Genomic DNA, 18863 nt, shown 5'->3' on the forward strand with positions numbered 1-18863 from the left:
ACACACGCACGTGTCTGTTGTGGCATATACAATAGTATATTTATGGAGCTGAGGCTCTTAACAACAGTTTCACTCAACGCCTTACTTTGACAGTATACTTTAATGTAATTGGCAGCTCTTGAAGTAAATCATTTCTCCCAGCATTTTTCACTGCTGTCATGGTGTCCACTGAAATTGAATGTTTGCTTCATTATAACTTCTTGGAAAGTGCCCAAACCCTGCTTCCTGTCTCAAGAGCAACTGTGCAAGGAAAGCGCACACTTTCACTTCTTCCCCCTTTTCAGAAATACTGCCAGGTCAAGCAGGCTAAAGTACAGGAAATAATATATTGCAGGCATTTTAAGGATCATAGAACCTTTGCATGTTTGAGCCCCTTTGTTGGGAAGTAAGTAAACTATTTTAAGTATGAAACAACTTACATTAGTTTGATGAATGTTTGCCAGGCACTGGTTTCAGATCATGTTAGTTCACGGAGTGAACATATATTCTTTTTTGTCAGGGAAACTTTGTTGCCTGAAAATTCTTAAAGCAGTCTTTATCATTCAAATAGGTGAGAAAAGGTTGAGGTTCGGCTTTCAAACACCATCACATTCATAGGCTGTGTAGTCTGGAAATCAAACCGAGAAGACAAACATGAGACAATCATGGACACTGTGAAATGATAATGTGAAATCGAAATAGCCTCTTGCATGGCGGCAACCTCTCAAAGCCTTGAAGACAACTCGTGAATTTTCACCATAGAGGTTAAGAGCTAGTTATCTTTCCTACGTGTTGCTTTTTCAAACTGAATGACTGAATTTCTAAGAAAGAACAAATATCTCAACACAAGATATAATGTGGTGCTTTTTTGTTATTCTTTGTGGCGAAACTCAGTTTTACTGTCGTTTGAATCAACTAATCGATTCGTCAACAAAGTGGTTTCGGTCAGCAGAATTACACACATACACCATATATAGGCATTCAATGTCTTACCTGAATAAAGCAGGATAAGAGCAGATGGCAGCTGGCACATGGCAACGTCACCACAGACGCCTATTAAAGAGAGAGGGGGGACACACATGAGGTGAGTAAACAACAGCCAGAAAACAACCTGACTGTCAATAGGAGAAGAGGAGAGAGGATCAGATAAAAGAGGAGGCTGACTACTGACCCTTCCCCCTAGGAGCTATGATGCAGAGTAACATCTGACAGACAACCCCATCTCACCTCTGACCTTGTTCAAATCCAAAGTTTGTGAGTAGGCTGCACACGCACCACCACCTTTTGCTTCTCGTGGTTCGTCCCGTTTCCTCTCTCTCCTCTCTCTCTCCCACCCTCTCCTTGCTGGTGCTCCACTCCACACTACCCATTTATTTCCATCTCCCTAACATCCTCCACAGCCCTCGCTCTCCCCCTAACAGGCAAAGCTGCTGTGGATGACACGTATCCAGCTGAGAGCAGCCATGCAGGGTCGATGGACCGCAGTACACTGAGAGAGATAGCCCCACAACCCATCTCTCTGTGTGTGTTGTTTCTGTTTTCTTTCCTCTTCGTGCGTGTGTTTTCATGTGTGTAGGTGTGTGTGTGTGTATGTGTGCTTGTTTATCTGTCTGTAGTGCACCTGACAGAACCCACAGCTGCACCGATGATGTGAATCTCACAGTATGGGGAGACACTATATGTGCATGTGTGTGTGTTCGCTCATGTTTTTGAGAGTGGGAGGTGGGGTATCAGTAGCTTTGTTATTACAGCACACTATCAGAGGTTTATCAGCTAATTCATCCAATTGCTTTGTGCTCTCTTCCAGCTCTCTCTCCTTCTATATCACTCTCTCTAATGCCATTCAATTATTTTTGAGATCTGTGAAAAGAGTACTACTTTTACTTATTTTTCTTTGAGCCTCACATAATAATTACGTGCATGTGTGTGTGTGTGTGTGTGTGTGTGTGTGTGTGTGTGTGTGTGTGTGCATGGTGTCCCGGACTTCTGACAGTCTAACAGTTGCAAGGGGCTGTGACCATTAATTATTTACGAACTGCATTTTAGGCAGGAAAGACTGATGATCCATAAATAGGACAAAACACAAAACAGCCAAACATCCAGCGAGACATGATGCACATCCCTTGATCCTTTTTAAAGCACACCAAGCCGCATGGTAAAAAAGAACTCAACTTCTGTAGGTTCTGTACATTCACTGAAAACAGACTTCAGAAATTTTAAATAGAAACATCTGAGGAGGGTGTCGATGGCAACCTCGGGTTAAAGTGCCTTTGTTGCCAATAACCAATCAAAATAATAATCAGGTGCTCTCATCTCAGATGACTATTGACTATATGGTCCGTTCACACAGTCAGTCAGAAACCAACCTTTCCTGTATTGATTAGTCAGTCCATTTCGTGACCTGCAGTAGGTACAAAGGGCAAGGGCCTTATCATATTAGAAACAGAAATAGATTTTCTGGACCTTACAGACAGCTGGAATTGAAAAGATTTAACCGCACACGATCAGTGATCTTTGCTTGACAAAAGAACTGCAGCTCCACGTTTTGTAGCGTGCCATCCACATGATGTAGTAGATAAAGAAGTTTACGATGACAATTGAATTAACCCGCAAAAGAAGAGGTGTGCTTCAGGTGTGCTCTCATGTAAGTGGGTACTCCAAAGGGATTCTACATTAAATGAAAAGGCTTTTAACCTTTGAGCTCCACACGAAGTCTACAATGGGATTACTCTGCATTGTGGACTATTTTACTCAGTACACTTTACTACAGTGAGATCTCCAAAATGACCTGGAACATGAGAACGATTATTTAACTGCATGGAAAATGAATAAATTATTAAATGTCATGATTCATTTCATTTTACAACAAACAATGATGCTAACAACTGCTCGCTCCAGCATCTGAAATATGAGGATTTTCATATTTTCTCTTATTTTGTCGGGCTACGGGTAAAAAAAAAAGTCCTGTCATTTTATATATTGAGAGATTAATATATAGAATTAAAGAAAGAATCTCTTATGGGTTCCCGTTGAGTTTCAGTCAGTTGTCTTTGTCTTCATCGACTTCACACTGGGGTTTTCTCTGAGTTTTGGTGGTCCACAGCTCATATGACATGGCCTGATTAAAAATGGCTGCTCAACCTAAAAACAGACCAGGGTTGTGTGAAGGCATTCATCAGATCCACATTCCATCACCGCAGAGGGCGGGCAGGCCTGTCAAGAAGTAGAATTACTTCTCTGTGGATGGCATCTATCAACTTAACAGTCATGTAATGACCCTGGGAGCCATCATGTAGCATCAGTCAACCTCTTCATTGCGCGGGTGCTGCTGCATCCTACTTAATTCATGTTCACACCCCACCAGTCTGTCGTCACTGCAGTCGACACGTGAGGTGTACAGAGCATCGCAATGCACAGGTAGAGACTAATGGAGAGTATTGACAATCTCAGACAGGTGGACAAATACATAGACTTGTTTAGACAGAGACACGAGACTCCTAAGTAGAAATAATGTTGGTTGATTCAGGTTAGGTGTGTAAAAAACAATTACTGCAGTCATTCTTTACTAATTATCAGAATTAACTTTTAATTTGCTCTCCCACATTCGTGGTCATCATAATTGGGGGACTAATTGTTCCCACTGCAGCACTACAAGTTCAACCTATTGTATTGAATCTTTGACTTCAGTAAAAACACGATGACAAAACTCTGTTATTTGGTATTTTCAAAAAGGGATGGGCAGTATGTGTTGGGAAGAAAACATGCATGTATTTTGAACATTTTATCAACGTTGTCATTTATTTTTTGCCTTGTGTTAGTGTATCTCATATATTGATCATAAAAGTCATCCACATTTATCACTTTGTAGGTTATAGGGGAAAAAAATCCCACAACAAAACAATACAGTGTACGTCTACTGTATGTAGTTCAATATGTCCGTTGTTTGAAATTGGAGTTGAAGAACAGACTCTAGATCTGTGGGCTCCGTCCTTCTATTTCTATATATATATTTACGCTTGTAAATTATAAGCATTTAAATTGATCATGTAATATCTGATTTATCATTGTTTGCCATGCTAAGTCCCAAGCTTGTCTAAATGTGAGAAATTAAAAAAAGATAATAAAAATGCAAATGTTCTGTATACACTATAGTTGTATGATTATTTAGCGGTAATGTTTACAGCTGATATTTAGTTCTCGGGTTGGTGGCCGATGCCCACACAGCAGAGAGCAAGGAAAAGCCATGTGGTCGGTTCAAGAGAGTACAACCTGCGAGTCAGGAGTGAATTTCTACAGTAGCTACTGTACCTGATGACATAGGGAGAGAAGTTTTACAAGGTTATTGTGCCTGTAATGTAATCATAACCTAAGGGAGAGGTTATTTAATGGTGGGCCATTTCAATGATTTTCACGCAAATATAAACAATTTCATTTATTAATTCACGCAACAAAAATGTAGTATTTAAAGTGCAATAGATACAATCATTTAACCTGTGTCATTGCTAAGGATGTAGAACGCCAGACTATTGGTATGTGCACTATTCAGTGTTTTACTGATGTGCCTTGGGCCTGAAGCAATAGGTCAAAAATATACCAATGAGAGCTGTAACTAAACACCCTAACGCTCCATCTGTTTGTTGTTATGTCACACATACACACCTACATAAGTGAAAAAAGCTCCATCACCACCACCACCAACAACAACAAAGATATCACTGTCACTCACATACGTATAGATATGTATAGTCAATTTCTATTTTTAGATTGCTCATCCTAAACATTGACCCAATTTTGCAACTCTGCCTGGAATTGATCATGCTGAGCTGACAAAACTTTTAATTATTAGATATTTCAACTGTTGCACTGAGTCAGTTAAATTTAATAGAATGGCAAATTATCATTTTAACAGACATTACAGGTTTTCTTGGCATGTCGCGGCTCAGTCACCTGCTGTCAGTGTGGCGCTTTGTATAGTAGCCACTGGATGACCAGTAACACACGCACACACACACGCACGCACGCACACACACACACACACACACACACACACACACACACACACACACACACACACACACACAACTTCCCTCCTCAACCTCATCATTGATTAAAGAGTCTGATCTCTCTGAGACACACCATCACAGCTGTACATCCCACTGCCCTTTCACTGCCTCATCCCCTGAGTGTATGCATGTGTGTAAGTGTGTGTGTGTGAGTGTGTGATGAGAGAGAGACTGTGCATGTGGGAAGGATGGATGGCAGTGAACAGAGAGTGCGGTGCTTACGCTGTGTGTGTGTGTGTGTGTGTGTGTGTGTGTACATGTGTGTGCGCGGCTCAGTGTGTGCTGTGCGTGACTGTTGTTGCTGATGAGAGGTGAGCTGTGGGAAGCAGCAGTGATTTCCAGACTCTTCCCGGTTTCCTCACTGGAGCATAACAGTGTAAGAAATATGTGGAGCGGAGCAACCGTAGTAATAAAAAAACTTCAAAAGCCAAGAACTTCAGGAACCATATGAAGGACATGGTTTATGATATTCATTTGATTTTTGTGGTGAATGTCAATCCAAAACATGAGTTGTATTTCAGGAGTGTGATTAACAAAAACAATTTGCAGCAGCACATGCTGCTCTGGTTTTTATGGAGATCTTTTGATGGATAGCTAACAGTCCACATATACTTGTTGCTATAACTGAAAATGTAGAAATCCTGCTGGCAAATTCAGCTGCATATAACAATATCAATAGTTTATTAAAAAAATTAAACAAATGTGGATACATTGACAGTAAAATCACAACAGAGTCTTGCAACACTGGAGCAGGGGCGTATTCTTCTTTTCATTTTTTGCTGTGGAAATGGTGGCGCTTTTAGATGCTATGCCTGGTAACGCCAACATCTGGACATCTATACCGATACCTGGACTTTGGGTAACGCCTGATACTAAGGTACAGGTCCGATACCAGTGTTTAATAAATACGCTGTATAACTCACTGTGTGGATGTGAATGGGATCATTCTGTTATGTGTAAGGCAACATCAGCTTTGACCTAAACATTTCTTTTCCTAACTTTGTAAAACAAAATGTCACAAATAAATACCTATAAACGTAAATTTACAGATTTTTTTCATTTAAATAATAAATCCTACACCAGCAAAATAGCAAATGTTGCAGGAATTACAATTCAAGTGTAAACCTTTTTAATGTAGCAACAAATTGGTCAGAACTTCAACAGGAATTCCTTACATTGTATTGTATATAATATATATAGTATATAAACAAAGGACTGAATTGAATAGATCGGCCCTATATTCACAAATACCCGATCCAGCTTTTTGAATCAATATCGGCCCGATATCCGATCCGGTATCAGTGCATCCCTTGTCGGGTTAACAACAAGACATTTCCCATCTCAGCTCTTCTTTACCTTCTCTTTCGTTAATCCCTCAAAAACGGCAAGCAATTCAGTAACTGGGAGATTACACAGTGGGACGTATTCTTAGCAACAGTGACCTGTCTTATATCCCATTAAGTAGAGATGCTTACTTGTGGGGATGAGCTGAAAACATGCAGAAAGGAACTTTACTTGAACTAAAAGCTTTTATTTGGGAGAAAAGGTTGAAGTTAGAAGTTACTTTTTTGAGCACAAAACTCACGAAGAGTCCTACTGTATGACACCTAATTGCTTGTCAGGAAGTTGATAGCTCTAATGAATTTTGAAACGAGGTCACAACAAATTGCAGACCTTGCCAGGGTTGAAGCTTTATTATGAATTATTAAGACTGTGTGAAGGACAAAAACTTTCCTTAAGATGTTGACTTAACTCAGGGCATAGAAGTGATAGTTAGGTGTGATTATGATCTGGTGCGGTCTGAAAACGATCTTTATTGTGATTTTTTTGATCGATTTGATGATATAATTTGTAGCAAGTTATAGTATATATTTGTGTATATATTTGTTTATACAGTTGTTGTCCGCACGGAACCAGACACTGATTATGAGTTACCTACCTGTTATATTAGTGTACTACACTCCTCTTGGCTCTACTGAGATTAGATCCCATTTTTCCTTCCCCTTGTCTTCAGCGTTGAGAAACACATGAAACCAGAAAGAGAAAGAATATTGTGAAAGACGACAATTCATCAACAATTTTTATATTGTATTCAAGTGTGACCTTTCCGAGCATTGTGTTTACTGTTGCGTTAATTACATTTATTATTTGTTCTTTAAGGTAAAAACAGCTAACAAAGAGTTAAATCAGTCAAGCTATTAAAGTGAATTCAGCACCATGGACAGCAACATTAAGAAGCTCTTACATGCTGTTCTCTGAAACACCTGATCTTCAAAAAATGTTCATACTAACACTCTTAGAATACACTGATAACTTGTTAAATTGATTATTTATGTGACATAGGGCACATAACCACCACTGGTAAGTCAAGTGTTTTGCTAAACATTTACAATGCTTTCCAGATTTGTAGTATGTTATCTCACAGATAATGAAATATTCAGACTTAGTAATAGATTAATTATTATTGATTATCAATTAATCATGAATGTATTGTTTCTAGGGGCTAATGACTATTTATTCACCAGCAAATTTAGACACAAATATATCGATCATATTCAAAAGAACACATCAAAGCCATTACCTAATTTAAAAAATGTCTGACTTGAGTGCCCTCGGTTGGCATACAGCACTGCATGGCACGACTGTGATGACTGGGCAAACACCGAGACCAATAAGAAACAATAACAAAGCACATCCAGTGTACGATGGGATGCTAGAAATATCTAGGACAATAAAAAACGATAGAATAGCTCACCAAAGTAGTTTTCCACTCGAAGGATTTTTATTTCCGTTTAATGTTTCGAGCACAGTGTGCGGATCTATCTGGATCTGGATCTATCTTAAAATACCTAGACTGCACCAGTTTTTGGGATTATGTATATCGTATAAAAACTGCATATTCATCAAATACAAATCCTGATATTCCTTCAACATGATTATTTATCATCTTTCAATGGAATCGGATTGTGATGAAATCAGATTTCCACGTACACAATTACGTCGAAAGGTTTTATTTTAAACTGATAAAAACAAGCACATTTCATCTCAAATATCGCTGAACATCTGAATAATTTGCACCAAAGCGTTTTAATTAAATGAAAAAATACTCACTTTACATTTGTAAACTATTTAATTCACACAAGACTACACAAAACATTATTGGTATTTCAGATTAGTAGTATATTGAATATAGACAGTATTTTTTTTTTAATTACCAGAAAACATTCCGTATCTCAATATATATTGTTATCGAGATTTAAGATTAAATATGTGAACACATTTTTTGGCCATATTGACAGTTATAATTTCAGTATACAGTCAGTAGACTGTATGCTACTTTATAGTACTACATGAAATACACTAAGTGAAATGTATATTGCGAAAGTAATAATTATATTACAATTGAACCAGTAACAATGTTACCATACTCTTTAAACTATACTAAAGCAGAAATATCCTCAAAAACAACAGTACTTGTACCACAGGTTGAGTTAAGTAAAAGCGTAAGTGTACATTTCAGAATTAACTTAAGTAGTACGTAAACTCAAGCACTTATACATGTTTACTCAAAAGTAGCATGTTTTCAACAACTATATTAAAGTAAGATAAATATATGAATCTAATTTTAATAAATACACTTTAGACTTCACCAAAAGCACATCAAGGACTGCCAAACTAAAGCTTTACATCTTAGTATGAAAGCAGTCCTAAGTAGCTAACATATATTAAAGATATTCAGTGAAATGGTGGACCACAATTCTAATAAAGTCATATGCGTTTTATTTAATAATAATAAGTGATAAGTGATTGTGCCATCAGGGTAGAAGACAGCTTTGACATCAACCAGGTCAAAGTTTGCTGTGTGTCATTAAGTTGGTCCTTACAGATCTCCATTGATCCATTACATTGTCTTATCTGGATGACATTGGACTTCAATCTTTCAGTGGCCATGCCACCTTCTTGCCAGGTCTTCTGTACTGGCTTTGGTAAAATACCATCACCCAAAACTCCAGCCAATCCAGACCTCTATAAACTGGTTGTAACACATCTCAGATCAAGATATTTGAACCACTGGTAGAGTGGCCACATCTGAGATCTGCAAAAAAGATGGAAGATGTTGTTGGCCTCCGTCACACCACTGAACGACTATTTAGTGCTCCATCCAACACTGTTTTGAAATATCAATCTCCTCCCGTAAGCTTGGAAAGTAAAACGTTGTGTCCTTCATGCAGCATTGTGGCTGATGCCAGCTGGAATTTGAGTTGATTAAAATGTATTCCAATAGTGACAAAATATCCATAGAAAGCACTCTTAGCGCATAATCCACATTTCTGCAGTCTATTCATGTGCTCGGTGATTACTGTGTGTTCCAGACACTGATAATTTCACCCATGAATGTAAAACACACGTCCATCTCAGTCGTAATGCACATCATGAGCAGGTGTGTTTAAATAGTGTGCGTTGTAGAATAATATGGATGAAGAGCAGAGAAGTGGATTATGAAGCAGGTGTGGTTTCAAAAATGTCGATGGATATTCGGACACGTTTTTTCAAAAGTGAAACTGACATGAATTCTATAGCTGACCACATCCAGTGTCTTTATGAAACTTTTTACAGGTACATTTCAGGCTAGGTGCCGAGTATTTGATATTCCAAAGAGTATTATAGTAATCGCTGGGTCCGGAGAGCTGCCTTCCAGAAACATGCAGCCTTACGGCATTACACCAGAACTGACTGTATTTATTCATTCTCTAACTTTAACTCTATACTCAGAATTTGAACTTGGGCTGTGGGTAGTCAGGAAGACATAATTGATCTTAGCTTACTGTGTGATGTCGACACAGGTCACCAGATTCTGTATTTATCAAACACATTACTAAACAGATAACATCAATCACAGATAACCTTCAGCAAATATTCTACAATCAGCACTGCTTGTGCTTACAAAATCTTTGTCACATCACACATTTACATCCACACATAACTTGTCTGCCAATTCACAATACTACTAGTGGACAGCATTGTGGCAGGGGCTTCCTTTTCCTTTATGCACTGAGCTAGTACAATGCTAACGATGAGGTTCTGTACTGTATACAGTCCAGTGAGTGGTGCTGAGTGGAAGCTACACGGCCATACACACACACACACACACACAAAGATACACGAACACAAGCCTATGTACGCACATTTACAAAGCACAAAAATGCTGAAATTTAAGATGAAATCACGAACAAGACAGTTGTCCCCTGACTCACACATATACACATTCTCCGAACACACAAAAACACAAAAACACAATTATAAAAAAGCATGTCTTTAAGCTTTAACAAGGCCACCAAGTGCCCACCCACACTTGCGACCCCCCTCCTACACCGTGTTTGACCCTTCAATGCACACACACACACACACACACACACACACACACACACACACACACACACACACACACACACACACACACACACACACACACACACTCATCAATGTTCAAACTGCATATATTGAACAAGTGTGAATGAACACATGTATGAAATTACACTTAATTACGCAACAGGTTACACACACTCTTGGGCACAAACATGTGCAATCTGCATATACACAAACACGTTGCAATGAATCAGTAAAGCAAAACATCAGAGGCAACCCAACGTAAGATACAGAGTTCTCAAAATGTATTAAATTTATTAAAGAGAAACCCCACCCCTAGAGAAAGAAAAATAATGTATATTCTGCATTTACTAACACTTCCATGTCTTACTGCCACACAACAAATGCATCATCACTATTATCATTATTATTAGTATTATGATCATTAATTGTATATCTGCTATGGCACCAAGACTCTCAGATATCAAGCAGTACAGTCACTGCCCACCCCTCCTCCGAGTAAATGCTTGTTCTTTCTCTAATAGATACAAAGAACAAGAGTTCATTTAAAATTCTCATTACTCTTATTTAAGCCATCTTCTGATGTTGATATTGCAATTCTGATACAGTTATACATAGTAAGCAATTATCACAAGGGAAAATAGGCAACACCATTGATTTGGAAAAATGTTTTTACATACAATTGTACGAGCAAAGTTTTACGTTTTTGATTCAGGAAAAGTGAAGAAATGTGCATTAAAAAACCATACCGAAGTTATTTATAGGCTCATCAATAAATATCATCATGGGTGGTGTTTAAAAGTAAATATGGTCATCTAAGGTGTACATATACAATTAATGTGATCACTAAGGAGAAATATACCGTATGTAAGCAGAACTAAATGTGTTTCTTTCTTTATTTCATTTTATTTTTTTTAACAACAATAGGAAATATTTGAACTGTATACAAAATGTATGGCCACTCTAAGCTTACTGTTGAGTCTAATGAAGACAAACCTGCAGGAATACAGCCCGCAGGCCTTGGTTTTTCACTTGTCTTCAGAATTCAAACATGTTATTTGGAGTATAAGGTAAAAACATTTTGGTAGAGGATAGAAGTTCCATCACACCTTAAAGCTTGACTGTCAGTGAAAAATATAAAACTGCTGGTGCACCAACAAGAGCCAATTCTCTCAGGTCTGTGTACGTAATGCCATTTGGACATTTAGGTGCCACGCGCCCTTGCCTCCTGCGAAAAGGTGTAGAGCTTGTTGAGAAGCAAACAGAAAGTCATTCCACTGATAATCAGTGACCACATACGGTTATCAGATCCACCTGTATGCCTGTTTCCAGAGACGCACTAAACGCCCATCTTTTCCCCAGAAAGCTTAAAGCCGCGAGATATGGCTTGTTGCGGTCTATCTGAACCCAAATAACTTCTCCACGCACGGTAAAATACGCAACTGCAGATCTTTGTTTCACCTCCTGTATCTGTACCATGCATCTGCTGCAGAGATTAGCAACTAGGGTTTTTTTTCCTTTATCACAGCCTGCGATCAGAAGAAGCATCTGATTAAAATAAAAATAGGAACCACATGTAGGCTATGCAGTAGGCTACAATTGGGTGTTTAAATCCTGCGCAAAGTTGAAAGCGAATTGTTCCCCACCGTAGGATTGGCTGACGCGCACTCGAACGGTCCCGGACTGACAATTTTTCTCTGCACTCGCCAAATTCGAAATATAACACTGCAACACATTTGCCCACCCGAAAGGAATATGTTATATTTGACCTACCTTGACGACTTGGATCTTTCAAAGGTTGCGCACAAATCTTCAGCCGCTGGAAGTTTGACTTAGTCTACTCCTGATCCCTCGGAGGAGTCGCACTGAGAGAGAGAGGATGGGCGCCACTGCTTTGCGCGCCAGGTCTGTCTATGTGTGTGTGTGTGTGTGCGTGTGTCAGCGCGCGTGCACATGAGAGAGAGTGAACGAGAGTGAGGGAGCGAGAGAGAAACAACAGACGTGTAGAGCCGTAGCCCCTTGCCAAAGGATGCTTCAGTCTCCTAGCAACAACAATCGATCGGGCAAGGAGACATTTTTATTGGATAAAAAGAAAACTTAGCCATTCACCCTCCCTTAGCACATGTTTACCACTCAGAACAACAACTCCAGCTTTACTGAGTGAAGACAGAGAAGTGAGAGAGGGAGAAAGAAAAGAGAGAGGGGGAGAAAAAGATTTTCCCACATGTTTGACATGTGTGTTTGAGGTGCAGAATGACATACACAGAATTCATTGACACATCCATATGTCCTTGCAAGCTGACTCAAAAAAGTGCATGTATAGATATACAAAAAAAGACAGAATTCCAAATCCTTTCTAATTTGATGCAAGCTCCATGTGCTTGAATGCAGTATTACACTCTACGATGTCAGTGGCAAAGAAAAACTGTGCGAGCCGTACTAAACATGAAAAATCTGGCATTGGCTGCATGTTTCAGTGGCAGAGAGATATGGGACATTCAAACATAAACACCCTTAGAACTGTGACTAGAAGTCTTCATCCGAAGTCTGTCACACATCACACTAACGGGATGCATGATGGCAACCTCACTCACATAAACTCCATTTTCTTCAAGTTAGTTACCTCTCTCTGCCTGTTTCACCCTTTTGCCCATCATTAGAACAGAAGCAGTGGCACTCAGTGGTGTGTGTGCGTGTGTGTGTGTGTGTGTGTGTTTTGTGTGCGTGTGTCTGTATCAGTGCATGCACACACACCACACACATCTACGCATCTGTACTTGTTTGTATGATTATTGATTATGCACATGGAGTCATTAGAATGCAAGTATGCAAGTGTGCAGCTCCTATTGACCAGAAAATCCTTTCCACGCATGATTAAGTCACTGAGCGTCCGCTCGTTCTTCACAATACAAACACACACACAAATGCACGCACATACACTTTTGCATACACACACACACATGCATGCACACACACACACAACAATGAGAGAGGCACTCAGTCTAGAAGCCTGATTTCCGCATTGTAAAGTTAGTCAAGTGCAGATATATACTGTCTCAGGCCTTGCTTAAAGCTGTTTTTTGATTGGTGCAACTGTAGACCTTTGCATGTTGTTTTGCCTGTTTTATATGCAGATATATGACGACAGCAGGCAGAAGTTTCTGACTGGCTCATATGTTTTCCATCTATCTACTGTGTGACACCGTGTGGAACAAGAAAACTGTCTCTCAGGATGAGCTTCGGATGGGCAGAGATTGATTAGTTGGCTGAAGAAGTAAGGGTAAGAGCATCCACTTCACACCTCTGTGACACACATGCATGCACAGGCATGAGGTGGGAAGTGCACACACACATACACTAGCGCCCAGTGTCAGTCACAGATTTCCAAAACTTCATCCTTCGTCCCCGCCGTTCCAGCTCTGAGATGCTGGCTACTCTAATAAAGGCCTCATTGTCTGCATGGCATGCATATATGCAGAAAGCCCCGAAAGCCAGCTTTGTCCCATAAGGGTCCCTCAGCGAGAGAGCTTTGTGCCTGGCCTTTCCCCATTGACCGAGCCACAGCACAACAAGAAAGAAAGAGAGAAAGAAAGAGAGAAAAAATGATTGAGGGAGAGAGATTAAGAACCAATATGACGGAGAGTAAATATGGACAACTTAAACCTCAGAATATGAAACCATCTGCAACCTAATGGCCAGTTAGAGAGTGTGTGTATTTGGAAAGCTAAGTGTGCTGGAATTTAACGTTTTGCCTTATAGTTAACTGCTCCAGGTCATGCAGCAGGAAGTGGGTCCACTGGGATTATGTTTCCTTCTCCTTTGATTCCCCACAGATTGTTTGTGTCCCCGCGGTAATAGAATTAGCCATGCTTCATTTCCCATGGTCTGCTGTCCTGTCTTGGCCTCGTGATGGATGGAGCTTCACACAGAGGAGTGAGTGTGCTTAGAAGTGTGCCCAGTGTTGGTCAGACAACGGGACTAGTTACAACCGCAAGTTTCCATTTGTTTTGGTCAGTGTGCTCACTTGTGATGTAGCCAAGTGGACAAAAGGAATTCCTCTGTATTGTGGCAATAATACAGTTTTTGGATATTTCTATATGACATATGATGGAGAAATGAATTGTGTTCTTGAATTTCCCTTATGACAAATTAAAGAGGTAAATATTTGGTTATTGTGAGAGGTGTGTGAGTGTGTTTCTGCCGTAGACAACATTTACGACCACATTTTGAAACAAACAACTGCATTAAACACAAGCTAAATTTGTTTAATTATTCGGTTTTAAGGTTAAAGGCTTCTCCCGATATTTTCATGGGCACACACACACACCAGAAGTGTCAGAGGACTGACTTAACCATGCCGTGAATTTAACCACTACATTGAGTATAGACCTACTTTATAGATTTTTGAAAACCATAATATGCTGAATGCCTGTTGTTTTAGGAACCATGCGTAGAGGATAGCAGTTGACCACACTACACAAAATCAACAGGTCCTACACTACATCGATAATATTCCTTCACAAATTAGTCCAATAGGAACCATGTTAAAGTAAATAGGACTTTCATTTACTTTGCAGAGTTTTTAATCTACTGAGAAACACAATTTACATGACCTCCTTTCTTTGGTCTCTTAGCTGTGGTTCAGAATATACATATAGTTAATTTAGAAAACTTTATTTCATCGGCATATCAAAGAACATATATGAAATTTGTCCTCTGCCCATAACCCATCCGAAGCATTTAGGGGCAGTGGGCTGCAGTAAAGCTCCCAGGGAGCAACTTTGGGTTTAGTGTCACGCTCAAGGACACGTCAACATGCAGACAGCAGTAGCCGTGGATCAAACCACCAACCTCGTGGTTAAAGGACAACCCGCTCCACCTACTGAGCTACAGCCGCCCAGACCCATAGCCACAGACTGTACGTGCTATGAGAATAGCAGAAACACAAAGGTCTGTGTGTAGTGGGCATTTGAAAACAATCAAAGTCTATATCTGGAAATTTAGTGTGACGCATATCACATTTGTACTAAATGTGTCTTAGTTGGCTGAGTACAAACGTATGTGAATATCATATGGTTGGTAATGTTGTTTTGGGCTGTTTGTGGCTCCTAACAGGGGGTTGGTCTCTAATTATCTTGGTTACAGAGGCATGGCCAACAGACTGCAGGCCACACACTCTGCACAGGACATGCACTGACCTGTCTCATGTTCGTCTGCTCACCAGTCAAACACACAAACACACATAAACGCACAAAAAGAATGCTCCGTTATTGAGCAGTGACTCACCTCACACAACCTTTTGTCCATGGTGCTTCACAAACTTTATTTGCTGCCATGCAGGATCAGATGGACACATTGTTGTTTCAAATACAACTAAACGTTTTTTCTTGTTTTTCTTGTTTTGTTTCAGGCCTCCTTATTTTTTTATGATCTTGAATACAAAAAAAGTGAACTTTAAATATAAAACAATATAAACATACACAAATGCAGATGAAAAGATGGCTATTTGTGCTGCAGTTGAAAGAAAGTGTATCACAAACATTCTGTAGCTTAACCATCTTTCTTTCTCTTTGAAGGACTCGTGAAAAATCAGGAGCAAATTTGCATTTCCCCAATTTTTGTCTTTTATCATGAGAAGTGTTGTCTGAACTTTACATGCATAAGTATCTGTAAACTGTACTGTAAATAACAGGGGACTGTGTTACTTGTGACAGAAAATGCAACAGCCTTTGGAATGTTGGTGAGAATCACTTCAAGCTAATGTGCTTTTAAAAGGTGTTATTTGGAGAAAATCTGTTAAAAATAAATTCAACAATGAGCCTTAATTAGTTGCTCTGTATTCAAAATGATACTTAACACATGCATATGCAGAAACACAGGTGTGTTTGTATGCATATGTATATGCACACACAAACAGACTGTGTACAGTATCTGATTTGGCCTCTCCTCTGAGCGTTCTGACCACGACCACAAGTCATGAGTAATTGACCGCAGCAGCCTCACTCATTAAACATTAACAGGCTACTGGTGAATAATTGATTAATGATATGAGGCGATCTGCGGCAGCATTCTGACAATAAGAGTGCATGGATGAGAGGAAGGAAAGACCGAATCAATGCGACACTAAGCAAAGTCCCCGACACACACACACAGGATCACACACACACTCACTTACAATTAACTCACTGGTCAAGTGGCGATTTTTTTTCCCATTATGTAAACATACTTTACTGCACATAATAATTAAAAAGTCAGAGAATAACCTTGTTTGGAACTAGATATTGAAGAATAATGTTACTATCTTTGTGCTCCTTAAAATTTCTCTCAATCTTAGTTTTAGCCAGTGTCAGTTGGTTGATGCCGTATCTCATTTTCGACAGACCACTCACACAATTTCTTTGAGCAAACACTCTGCAGTTTTTCAGTCCCAACAGGTACTCATGGTGTGTTTTTGCCGCGATTGTTTTTATGAGAAATTTTGGATTGGTTGCAAGGTTGCGACATAAAAAAGAAAAAGAAAAAAATGATGAGGAAGATGGAGGGTCAATACACAACCTCCACAACCCAGAGTTTCTCTGCCTCCTTTTCACCAGGATAACACAATGTTTTCGTGCCTTCTCAAACCAATGCAAATTTCTGTTGCAAAAATCAAACCATTTTCTGCTTTGACACAGCTCTGTTTCGGCACAATCATGACTTGGTTAAAGTTGGGTTGGAATAACTACTTTATTAACGTCAGGGTACATGCGTGCTCATGGTTAAAAGATACTAACGCTGACTGTCGACAGGAAACTGGGAGCAAATAGTGGTCTCCCATGTCAAAGTCCAATGTTTTGTTGACCCATCTTACCCAATACACTGTATAATGTATGCATCCTGCGTACACTCATGAACATTTTGTCTTTACACCACATCCACATCTATCATGTCTGTCCATGTGGACCATGAGAATGTGAAAGGCACGCGGAGTCAACAAAGATACTGTATTTCTAAATGAGGCTTTTGGAGGGTGTAATGTGACATGGACAAAAATGTACAATATTACTTTTAAAATGAGTAATAATAGTAGTTTAGATTGATAGAAACCATTTAAGAATACAAGGACTCAATGCACAAACATTGTCAGTGTCTCATTGGAGCTTTCCGCATGTCTAAAAAGAGGACTTATCTTTGCTTGGTATCAAATTGGCCGATTCTAATGACATTATATCGTTGATTATTTTGGCTCTAAAAGCCTTCAAGCATCCCTAGTGATGGGAATTCGTCATTGAAAGTGGATAGATAGTTTCATTACAGTTATCTGTCATTAAGCTGATTGGACGTTAAAAAAAGACAAGGCTCGTTTGATAATTAAGTTTTAACTTTACTGACAACCGTTTTTAAAGCCCTAGACAAGCAAAAACGGCTAAAATAACATACGTAAAATGAATTAGAAATATGTGGTCAACCATTAGTCTTAATGTATATTTCTGGTTCCCTTTTAAAGGTAAGAAGATAAGGAATATGAATACATCTTAAGTAAACCTGTTTCTTTTACCATTCCATAGTAAATGGAGGAAACATTATCTAAATTGAAGAAGCATTATCACTGTTAAAACTTAAATCCAATTGACAATAAAGCCCCTGCATGTCTTTTAGTACTTTTAATTACAACTGAGACTGTAAGTTTGATATAAAATATTCATGATACAATATACTCAGATTGCTTACTGGGAGTTTTACTTCAAAACACTATTTATTTGTGTTTGTTTATGTTACAAATAACATAAATCTCCCTAAAACATTGAAATAGCAACAAACACAATGAATATTGATCGATATATTTCTATATGACAGAGAAGCTCCGTGCTATACGGGCAGATAAATGGAGAATGACAGAACCCACAGTGCTTGTATTTGTATAAGCTGGATAGAGTGATATGAGGCTTGTTGGAGTGAATATAGTTTTGACAACATACAGTTGGTTTTGCAGATTGTGAAAGCTGAAAACGAATGTTTTTGTACTGTATGAAATGCATATCTTTCATACATTTACAATCTTCCATCTTCCATTTTTGTATATGCTACAGAGGTGGACCCAGCACTTGGTCTGTTGGGAGTATTGGGCTAATAAGCAGTGCTGGATAGATACTGTAGTAATGCCTGGTGATATGGTATGATTTTGTGTAATTTGTTGACACTACAATATTCATACTGGTGAAAAAGTAATTTCGACAAAATGCTACTGCTTAATGGGATTCAGTAGTCAGCTACTCAAAACCAATACATTCTTTCAATGTTAAAATTGTATCTAAAACACACAGGATAAGGTACACACACACACACACACACACACACACACACACACACACATAAACCCTCACACCGACAATCGAGTGAAAATTAGGATAATGACAGTCATCTAACAGTGAAAATAGGAGCTGGATGTCTCCT

This window comes from Melanostigma gelatinosum (assembly GCF_949748355.1).
Source record: "Melanostigma gelatinosum genome assembly, chromosome: 1".
Taxonomy (NCBI): Eukaryota; Metazoa; Chordata; class Actinopteri; order Perciformes; family Zoarcidae; genus Melanostigma; species Melanostigma gelatinosum.